This window comes from Pristiophorus japonicus, unplaced genomic scaffold (genome assembly GCF_044704955.1).
Source record: "Pristiophorus japonicus isolate sPriJap1 unplaced genomic scaffold, sPriJap1.hap1 HAP1_SCAFFOLD_33, whole genome shotgun sequence".
NCBI classification, from domain to species: Eukaryota; Metazoa; Chordata; class Chondrichthyes; family Pristiophoridae; genus Pristiophorus; species Pristiophorus japonicus.
The window spans coordinates 3,891,562-3,900,581 of record NW_027253106.1 but is presented as its reverse complement, the minus strand read 5'-3'; the positions used below and the strand labels follow the sequence as shown (position 1 = coordinate 3,900,581).

Below are 9,020 nucleotides of genomic sequence, written 5' to 3'. Positions count from 1 at the left end.
CGCTGAGGGTCGGCACGGGCTCGATGGGCCGAATGGTCTTCCGTGCTGTAACCATTCCATGATTCGATAAGTTAGTGGCACATTTCATAGTGTGGCTGGGAGCACAACATTGCAAAGGGACATGGATTGAGTCGCCAAAACTGGAGGCATCTGATTTAGGAGATTCGCGGGGCGTGGAAATTTCGGAGTTTAATGACTTTGAAAGCAACATTTTTGTTTTGTGCCGTTTCGGTCAGAGGTTTTCCATTAAAGCAACATTAAATGAAAAGAAATCGCCCAACGTGGGTCTCGAACCCACGACCCTGAGATTAAGAGTCTCATTCTCTACCGACTGAGCTAGCCAGGCTTCAATTCAAAGCAGGTTTTTATCACTCATTGCAGCGAGGCGCCTATTTGCTCCGCCCCAGATGTTTAAACTTGCTGTTGAAGAACTGCCAGGATCTTCTTGAATGGTGGACCAGGCTGGAGGGGCCGAATGGCCAACTCCGGCCCCTCATCCTAACGTGTTTATGTTTACGTCTTTATGCGGAGCTCCATCAGGGCAAACGAGCCAAAGGAGGACAGCGGAAACGTTATAAGGACACCCTCAAAGCCTCCCTGGTAAAGTGCGTCATCACCACTGACACCTGGGAGAATCTGGCCGCAGACCGCCCGATGTGGAGAAAGTCATTCTGGGAGGGCGTTGAGCTATTTGACTCTAGACGCAAGGAGCATGAAGAGACCAAGCGCAGGCAGCGGAAGGAGCACGCGGCAAACCAGTCCCACCGACCCCTTCCCTCGATGTATGTCTGTCCCACCTGTAACAGGGTCTGTGGCTCTCGTATCGGAATGTTCCGCCATCAAAGGATTCACTTTGGGATGGAAGCAAGTCCTCCTCGATCCCGAGAGACTGCCTCTGATGGTGTCTATGATTTGCGGTACACTGCGGAAACATCTCCACTTTCAGCACCAGATTACCAGAATTAAACCCAATGGGATCGGGAGAAAAGTTCCTCATATGCTCAGAGCAAAATATATCATATGACAATAGAATTTTATGTATTAATTAATGATGTTTAAATCAATGCTTCTTTTTTTTTTACACAGGAGATGCATAAAGATGTGTAAAATAGATGAACTATTTTATTGTAAGGTTTTGAATTGAAAGTACAATTTCCCTGACCGGGAATCGAATCCGTGCCGTGGCGTTGAAAGCACTAAATCCTAACGACGAGACCATCAGGGAACCTGGTTTCGATCAAGTATTTTTTTTAATAAAAAAAAATCTCTGCCTGACACCTTGGAAACAATGAGACAGCCCTTGGAGCAAGGGTCTGGTTATTGCCAAACACCAAAGGAAATATTAATTCTGGAAGAACAATATCCGAAAGAACAGTGACCACGACGTGATTTGAACATGCGACCTTCGGATCTGGAGTCAGACACGCTATTATTGCACCATGAGACCTACACAGTGAGCTGGAGATGTTCGTCTCTATGAAGGTTCTGTAATACAATGGGCTTCAAAATCTCCGCACTTTCGCACCAGGTATCACAAGCAGCGCTCACCTGACAGGCACCGTATGTTTTCTTCTTAAACTTTTCTCTTGCTTTCACGCGAAACCATCATTAATTAACCTCTCACCTTCATTTGCAGAATCAAACAAATGCTAACTCAGGAACAGTCCATACTTCAATCATGTCTCCTGTGCTTTGCATCTTAACTCGAAAACCATATCCCATTTTACTCACTGTATTATAGCTTTCTGGTTCAAAATCCTCATTGCCGATGACACCACGAATCTGGGGCAACTTTTATCAAATTTAACAGCACCGGTTATTCCTACCATGCACACAAAATACAATCAGTAGTGAAGATAAAATCCCACCGTGCGTATTTTCAGATTCAACGTTGTAGCATTTCAAATAAAGTGAAAGAATTTTACACTGAAAAGATTTGCAAGTGTTGCTTGTATTTGTGTCTTCAATCAAATTTTGTGGCGTCTGACTCCCATTCATGCCACTGCTGAATAAGAAAGGAGGGTTTGACATTGACCAGTCTGCACTGCCCCTGATATTTGTGAGCTCATCCTTTATATTCAGTGGTTTCTCGCCCTTTGATGGGCTGCAGTGTAGCGGATATCACGTTGGCCTCAAATTGAGTACTGTTGAGGGGGATGACTCATCAGGGCAGGGCAGCAGCAGCCAAGTTCATGGCACCGTGGCTGGCTCTGCTGCACAGAAGGGCAGGAAAATGAGTGGGACAGCGATAGTGATATGGGATTAGATTTAAAGGGGAATAGATAGGCGTTTCTTCGGCCGCAACCGAGAGTCCAGGTTGGTATGTTGCCTCCCTGGTGCCAGGGTCAAGGATGTCTCGGAGCGGGTGCAGGACATTCTGAAAAGGGAGGGAGAACAGCCAGTTGTCGTGGTGCACATTGGTACCAAAGATTTAGGTAAAAAAAGGGATGAGGTCCTACGACATGAATTTAAGCAGCTAGAAGCTGAATTAAAAAGTACGACCTCAAAAGTAGTAATCTGGGGATTGCTACCAATGCCACGTTCTGGTCAGAGTCGGAATCGCAGGATAGCTCAGATGAATATGTGGTTTGAGCAGTGGTGCAGCAGGGAGGGATTCAAATTCCTGGTGCATTGGAACCGGTTCTGGGGGAGGTCAGACCAGTACAAACCAGACGGTCTGTACCTGGGCAGGTCCGGAATCAAAGTTCTTAGGGGGGAGTGTTTGCTAGTGCTGTTGGCGAGGAGTTAAACTAATATGGCAGGGGGATGGGAACCAATGCAGGGAGACAGAGGGAAACAAAATAGGAGACAGATACAAAAGACAAAAAGGAGATGAGTAAAAGTGGAGGGCAGAGAAACCCAAGGCAAAAACCAAAAATGGCCACTGTACATCAATATTCTAAAGGGTCAAAGTGGAATAAAAAGGCAAGCCTGAAAGCTCGGTGCATCAATGCGAGGAGTATTCAGAACGCCGGAGAGGGCTCTGAGCTAGTTAGAGTGGGTGAGAGCGCAGAAAAAAAGGACCCCAAGAAAGAATGCAAAAGGCAGGAGGCAACAGAGCAGAGTAGCACTGGGGTAAGTGTAAACCACAAGGTAATAGGAAGGGACAATATGTATGAATATAAAGGGGCTGCAGGAGGGGTCAAAACTAAAAATCATAGATTAAAAACTAGTATTAAATACTTTACCTAAACGCACGCAGCATTCAAAATAAAGTAAATGAGTTGACGGCACAAATCATGACAAATGGATATGATTTGGTCGCCATTACAGAAACGTGGTTGCAGGGTGGCGAAGACTGGGAATTAAACATACAGGAGTAGCTGACAATTCGGAAAGAGAGACAAGAAGGGAAAGGAGGTGCCGTAGCTCTGTTAATAAAGGATGACATCAGGGCAGTTGTGAGAGATGATATTGGCTCTAATGAACAAAATGTTGAATCATTGTGGGTGGAGATTTGAGATAGTAAGGGGAAAAAGTCACTGGTGGACGTAGTTTATAGGCGCCCAAATAATAACTTGACGGTGGGGTGGGCAATAATCAAGGGAATAATGGAGGCATGTGAAAAAGGAACGGCAGAAATCATGGTGGATTTTAACCTACATGTTGATTGGTCAAATTAAATCACACGGGGTCGCCTGGAGGAGGAATTCATAGAATGCATACAGGATTGTTTCTGAGAACAATATGTTACAGAACCTACAAGGGAGCAAGCTATCTTAGATCTGGTCCTGTGCAATGAGACAGGAATAATGAACGATCTCCTAGTAAAAGATCCTCTCAGAAGGAGTGATCACAGTATGGTTTAATTTGTAATATAGATTGAGAGTGAGGAAGTAGTAACTCAAACGAGCATACAATGCTTAAACAAAGGGGACTACAGTGGGATGAGGGCAGAGTTGGTTAACGTAGACTGGGAACACAGACTAAACGGTGGCACAATTGAGGTACAGCAGAGGACTTTTAAGGAGCTCTTTCATAGTGCACAACAAAAATATATTCCAGTGAAAAAGAAGACCAGTAAGAGAAGGGATAACTTGCTGTGGATAACCAAGGAAATAAAGGAGAGTACCAAATTAAAAACCAATGCGTATAAGGTGGCCAAGGTTAGTGGGAAACTAGAAGATTGGGAAAATTTTAAACGACAGCAAACAATGACTAACAAAGCAATAAAGAAAGAAAAGATAGATTACGAAATTAAAATTGCGCAAAACATAAAAACAGATAGTAAAAGCTTTTACCGATATATATAACGGCAAAGAGTGACTAAAGTAAATGTTGGTCCCTCAGAAGATGAGAAGGGGGATTTAATAATGTGAAATGTGGAAATGGCTGAGATCTTAAACAATTATTTTGCTTCGGTCTTCACAGTGGAAGACACAAAAACCATGCCAGAAATTGCTGGTCACAGGAATGTGGGAAGGGAGGACCTTGAGACAATCACTATCACTAGGAGGGTAGTGCTGGACAGGCTAAAGGGACTCAAGGTGGACAAGTACCCTGGTCCTGATGAAATGCATCCCAGGTTATTAAAAGAGGTGGCGGAAGTTATAGCAGATGAATTCGTTATAATCTTCCAAAAATCTCTGGACTCTGGGGAGGTATCAGCGGATTGGAAAGCAGCTCATGTAACGCCTCTGTTTAAAAATGGCGGCAGACAAAATGCAGGTAACAATAGGCCGGTTAGTTTAACATCTGTAGGTGGGAAAATGTTTGAAACTATCATTAAGGAAGAAATAGCGGGACATCTAGATAGGCTTAGTGCAATCAAGCAGACACAGCATGGATTCATGAAGGGGAAATCATGTTTAACTAATATACTGGAATTCTTTGAGGATATAACGAGCATGGTGGATAGAGGTGTACCGATGGATGTGGTGTATTTAGATTTCCAAAAGGCATTCGATAAGGTACCACACAAAAGGTTACTTCCGAAGATAGAGGTACGCGGAGTCAGAGGATATGTATTAGCATGGATCGAGATTTGGCTGGCGAACAGAACGCAGAGAGTCGGGATAAATGGGTGCTTTTCAGTTTGGAAATCCGTGGTTAGTGGTGTGCCACAGGGATCGGTGCTGGGACCACAACTGTTTGCAATATACATAGATGACCTGGAAGAGGGGACAGTGTGTAGTGTAAAATAATTTGCAGATGACACAAAGATTAGTGGGGAAGCGGGTTGTGTAGAGGACACAGAGAGGCTGCAAAGAGATTTGTATAGGTTAAGCGAATGGGCTAAGGTTTGGCAGATGAAATACAATGTCGGAAAGTGTGAGGTCATCCACCTTGGGAAAAAAAACAGTAAAAGGGAATATTATTTGAATAGAGAGAAATTACAACATGCTGCGCTGCAGAGGGACCTGGGTGTCCTTGTGCATGAATCCCCAAAAGTTAGTTTGCAGGTGCAGCAGGTAATCAGGAAGGTGAATGGAATGTTCGCCTTCATTGCGAGAGGGATGGAGTACAAAAGCAGGGAGGTCCTGCTGCAACTGTATAGGGTATTGTTGAGGTCGCACCTGGAGTACTGCGTGCAGTTTTGGTCACCTTACATAAGGAAGGATATACTGGCTTTGTAGGGGATACAGAGACGATTCACTCGGCTGATTCCGCAGATGAGGGGGTTATCTTGTGATGATAGATTGAGGAGACTGGTTCTTTACTCGGTGGAGTTCAGAAGGATGAGGGGTGATCTCATAGCAACATTTAAAATAATGAAAGGGACAGACAAGATCGAGGCAGGGATGTTGTTTCCACTGGTAGGGGAGACTGGAACTAGGGGGCACAGCCTCAAAATACGGGGGAGCCAATTTAAAACCGAGTTGAGAAGCTATTTCTTATCCCAGAGGTTTGTGAATCTGTGGAATTATCTGCCCAAGGAAGCAGTTCAGGCGAGATCATTGAATGTATTCAAGTCACAGATAGATAGATGTTAAACCACTAAGGGAAATAAGGGTTACGGGGTGCGGGTGGGTAAGTGGAGCTGAGTCCAAGGCCAAATCAGCCATGATCTTGTTGAATGGCGGAGCAGGCTCGAGGGGGTAGATGGTCCACTCCTGTTCCTAATTCTTATGCTTCTTATGTTTCTTATGGAGTAGGCGTCTAATACAACCAAAAAAACATTTTTTAAAGTACCTGCGTAGTCCTCATGGATGCGTGCCCACGGCATGGTGGGCCAGGACCATGGGCTAAGGGGGGCTTCACTGGGCACATTACCCAGCTGGGCAAACGTGTTGCACCTGCGAACACAAAGTTCCAGATCTGCGTCTTTCCCTGTACACCAAATGTGTGACTTGGCAATTGCCTTCCTCATGACAATGCCCGGGTGCTCATTGTGGAGTTCTCTGATGAACAACTCTCTGCCCATCTGGTTTCTGCGCGGTTTCCCCATAGTAGGCAATCGGCCTGAATCGAGAGTTCATCCCTGCGCCTGTGAAATAGTTTAACTTCCTCACGACATGCCCTGTACGTGGCTGCCCAGTCCCCATTCAGGACACATTTCTTGACTGGAGACAATAGCGGGTCTCGATTTGTCCAGACTTTAATCTGACTTGCTGTCACGGGTGAGCCTTCACTTCCGAAAGCTTCAACAGCCATGACCATCTCAGCACCATGCTCGGTAGCCCCCTCAGTGGTGGCGAGTGGGAGCCTGCTGAGTGCATCGGCGCAGTTTTTGGTGCCCGGTCTGTGCCGAATTGTGTAGTCATAGGCGGCTAAAGTGAGTGCCCACCTCTGTATGCGGGCCGATGCATTTGCATTTATGGCCTTGTTGTCTGCCAAAAGGGACGTTCGGGGTTTGTGATCTGTCTCCAGCTCAAATTTCGTGCCAAACAGGTATTGGTGCATTTTCTTTACTGCATATACACATGCGAGCGACTCCTTTTCTACCATCCCGTAGCCCCTTTCTGCCTGGGACAGACTTCTGGAGGCCTAAGCTACCGGCTGTAACTGACACTTGGCATTGACATGCTGCAACACACACCCGACACCATCGGACGACGCATCGCACGTTAACACAAGTTTCTTACATGGGTCATATAGCGTTAACAGAGTGTGGAACATAACAAATTGCGAGCTCTATTAAAAGTCCTTTTCTGGCTGTCCCTCCAGACACAGTCGCGACCTTTGCGTAGGAGCACGTGTAGCGGCTCTAGCAGTTTGCTCAATTTGGGAAGAAAGTTACCAAAATAGTTCAGGAGCCCCAGGAACGAATGCAGCTCCGTCGTGTTAAGGGGTCTGGGTGCTCTCTGGATCGCTTCCGTTTTGGAGGCAGTAGAGCTGATACCGTCTGCTGCTACCCTTCTCCCCAGGAATTCTACCTCTGGAGCTATGAAGACGCACTTCGCCTTTTTCAGTCGCAGCCCTATCCGGACCAGTCTGCGTAGCACCTCCTCCAGGTTGTGGAGGTGTTCTTCAGTATCGTAACCCGTGAAGAGGATGTCGTCTTGAAAACCACCGTCCCTCGAATCGACTTGAGGAGGCTTTCCATATTTCATTGTAAGATCGCGGCAACCGACGAATCCCGAACGGATATCTGTTGTACTCAAACAACCCCTTGTGTGTCGTGATGGTGGTCAGCTTCTTCGACTCACTCGCCAGCTCCTGGGTCATGTAAGCTGAGTTCAGATCTAATTTTGAAAAAAGTTTGCCACCGGATAGCATCGCAAAGAGGTCCTCCGCTCTCAGTAGCAGGTACTGTTCTTGGAATGACACCCGATTGATGGTGGCCTTGTAATCACCACATATCCTGACCGACCTATCCCCATTGAGCACCGGCACATTCGGGCTCGCCAAGTCACTGAATTCGACTGGCGAGATGATGCCTTCCCTTAGCAGGCGGTCCAATTCGCCTTCTATCGTTTCCCGCATCACGCACGGGTCTGCCCTGATCTTGTGGTGTACTGGCATGGCGTCCGGGTTCATGTGATTCACTACCTTGGCCCCCATGAAAGTGCCAATGCCGGGTTGAAATAATGAGTCAAATTTGTTCAGGATCTGTGAGCATGATACTCGCTCCACAGAGGAAATTGCATTGACATCGCCCCATTTCCAGTTCATGACAGCAAGCGAACTTTGTGGGTCACGACGACTGTGGCGCTGCCTAGCACCAGAATGATCTCCTTTGTGTACGTTCGTAGCTGTGCGTCAATCGGCAATAATATTGGCCTCCTGGCCTTGGACGCCCACAACTTTTCGAACTATTTGATACCCATCAGGGACTGGCTGGCCCACGTGTCTAGCTCCACTGATACTGCGATGCCATTGAGGAGCACTATCATCATTATCGGTGGCGTCCTGGTGTATGAACTTTATACGTGCTCAACATGAACTCGCTGAACTTCAGCTTCCAGCGATTTCCCCCAATGTTCATTTCTGCAATTTCTGCATGTATTTTGCTCATCTCTGCAAACTCTGGCTGAGTGTTTGCCTCCATGCCTCCACCATGAGCTGCTGTTGAAAACAAAAGGTCTCTTGCCAGTCGATCGTCACTGACTGCCCCGTGATTGTCCTTCAGTGCACCATTAACAGGTGTTGATGGCCCCATTACTGGCCGTATTGTCCCTTGCAATGACGTGAATCGCGATTCAGCTTGCCATTGTCTCTGTCGAACTCCCCCTCTGGGTTTGGCTACATATTGGGGCATGCCTGACTGCCCTTGGCTGCCTGGAGAACTGTGAGATGCTTTAACAATGTTGAATCTCTGTCCCAACCAATGCTTAACACAGAACCTCTTGTCGGTTCTGCTCGTCGCCATGCTCGTGTGGTTTAAATCCCAGTTTCTCGTCGCCATTGATACGTCCTTACTATACAGTGTAAATGCACACGAGGCCCATGCTTCAGAGAAGGTCAGTCTGTGACCTGTCTTTTATTTCTTAGCACTCAAGTGATGGAAGTGGGTGGAGCTTCCCCTTTTATACCTGAAGTTCCAGGTTAGGAATGTCTCGAACAAGTTCACCACCTAGTGGTTATTGTTATCACAGTGTACAACTTAGGTCAGATTATACATGGGTTACAATGCTGGT

General features: G+C 46.5%; 1 non-coding gene across 1 annotated transcript; it reads right to left on the bottom strand.

Annotated features, from left to right (window-relative positions):
- Nucleotides 1–273: 273 nt before the first annotated feature.
- trnak-cuu (transfer RNA lysine (anticodon CUU)) lies at nucleotides 274–346 on the bottom strand. Its single transcript has one exon. It is a non-coding gene; the product is annotated as a tRNA-Lys (tRNA).
- Nucleotides 347–9,020: the final 8,674 nt, after the last annotated feature.